The sequence below is a fragment of the Rhagoletis pomonella genome, unplaced genomic scaffold (genome assembly GCF_013731165.1).
Source record: "Rhagoletis pomonella isolate Grant_MI unplaced genomic scaffold, Rhpom_1.0 Rhpom_scaffold_00002, whole genome shotgun sequence".
NCBI classification, from domain to species: Eukaryota; Metazoa; Arthropoda; class Insecta; order Diptera; family Tephritidae; genus Rhagoletis; species Rhagoletis pomonella.
In genome coordinates this window covers 917,348-919,530 of record NW_023458556.1, presented here as the reverse complement: position 1 = coordinate 919,530, position 2,183 = coordinate 917,348, and the positions used below count along the sequence as shown (strand labels likewise).

Below are 2,183 nucleotides of genomic sequence, written 5' to 3'. Positions count from 1 at the left end.
ATATCTACATATGTACATGCAGTGTACAAATACAGATAGTCTGTTGTTGTTGAACTCGGTTGTGTGCGTGTTCACGTGTTGTTTTTCGTTATTGTTGTCGTGAATATGGCGACTGTTGCTTTTGTTGCGCTTAACAGTGTTTTTCTTGAATACATACATATTGTGTATGTGTCTGACGCAAAGATGTTTTGCGGCAATGCTGATTGCCTTTGTTTGCCCTCTACTTGCAAAGTCGATAGCCACGAAACAAAAAACACAAAGATGGCCTAAAAATATATGTATGTACACATTATTCTTGTGTGTTTTGCAGTCAATTTGTTCAGATCCAAGTCTGTAACATAGATACAAATCCCACGCATACACGTATGAATACTCACGCCCAATTGCATACTATAATTATGCATGTATGTGTGTATGTACATATGTACATATGCATGGATGTGTATGAGCAAACATATATACATACATATGTATGTATTTATGTATGTTAAAAGAAAGAACACAAATTTCGAAGGTAGGTATTGTTCTTTTGAAAATCCACAAACGATTCCTAACTTTTTACATAGCACATAAACTGCTTCACTACCACCTTTTAAGTTGTATTTTTTTTCTCACAATTACAATAAATTTATTTTAATGAAAGAACGCAGATGACGTGTGATTAAAAATTATGCCGATGACTCGTTCGCAACTCAATTATCACCAGTATTTACATATAGGTATTTGCTGATTTCTGTTTTATCAAGTATGTACTAAAAAAAATTTCTCTTTACCGATTCACAAAATTGTATGTATGCGCGCGACACTGCTATGCCTATCTGCCTCTGCCTGACTAACTGGAAGCTTGTTTCTGGTTATTACGTTTGTTGTGTTTAGAGGCGCTCTCGATCTCGATTATGTGGCAAAATGAGCTACGGTTGGATGTGGATGTGCTGTGCTGCTTTGAAATTGTCTTTCTCTGCGTTTTCATCAATATTTGTTGGCATGCTTGGACTTCACGTCGCTTTCAGCTATATTTACATACATACATACTTACATATATAAATACTTGCGCCTATGCTCGACGACTGCTAAATAAATCAGTGTCTTATTATTTACTAGTCACTAAAGTATATAAAACGCGACTTTTACAAGCTTTTATTTAGCCACTCTCCAAGTTAAAACTACAAGGAAGCGAAAACGTTGCACAACTCTCTTGAAATGATAGCAAAATATATACTAATGCGCAGAGATCTGAATACATATTTCTATATATATGTATAAATATGGATATGTATGCTTTTGATGGGTTAGGTCGGTGTTATGCAGAAATTTTGTTTGGCAAACTGCAAGGCGAATTTATACAAGGTGGTGTCGACAGAACAAAAAAAAATTTACAATAACAAATTATACGCACAATTGCTGTGTTTCCGTGGGCAATGATCGGGATCCGGATAAAAATTAGCATGCAAATGCAACAACAACGATAAGATCCTGATAGAGATCTGGTTCAATTTATGATCCGCTCTTTTTGGTTTGTGTCACTGATAATATGGCAGTACGGTTTGGTAGCACTGACAAATGAATTTATACACAAACATATGTTCTGCCATTGCTCCAATAAATTTCCTTTACGCTAAATATTTCTTGAAGTGCATATTATTTCGTTTAAATGTATTTTTCCCCATTTAGTGAGTTCATTTTTATATTTTCGTCTTCCTCGTGCTAGTAGTGTAAAATTAGTGCTGCCACTCCAACAAGAATGATCCAGACCGTTTGCGTGAAAAATGATTGTGATACTTATACCAAGGCGAATTCATATAAGGTGGTATCGATTCAACAAATACAACAATTACTTGTATTTTGTTTTTGCTTTTAGCTGGTCATTGTCAAATTTCAGCTATTCTTCTCCGAATGAAAAAGGGCGACAGAAAATGCAAACACTCTCACGTTTTCACTCACTCACTAACAAAATATAAAATTTTGACAATCAAACGCTACTCACAGCTGATTAAACAACACCACCTTATATAAATTCGCCTTGACTTATACTGTGATGATACTGACATGCACGATCCAGAAAATAAAGGTCGCGCCATTCGCGGACCGCTAACCCTCTCTTCGTCGATTTGACAGCATCCACCCAATCGCTGACGTCATTAAATACTTTTGTTTACATTCACTGTTGCCAACTTTATGCTTTT

The 2,183-nt window shown here is 35.6% G+C and overlaps 1 long non-coding RNA gene across 1 annotated transcript; it reads right to left on the bottom strand.

Annotated features, from left to right (window-relative positions):
* Window positions 1-773: 773 nt before the first annotated feature.
* Window positions 774-1,854, bottom strand: LOC118732319. The gene is made up of 2 exons (XR_004992119.1): window positions 1,397-1,854; window positions 774-1,325 (listed from the first exon to the last, which is right to left on the bottom strand). It is a non-coding gene; the product is annotated as an uncharacterized LOC118732319 (long non-coding RNA).
* Window positions 1,855-2,183: the final 329 nt, after the last annotated feature.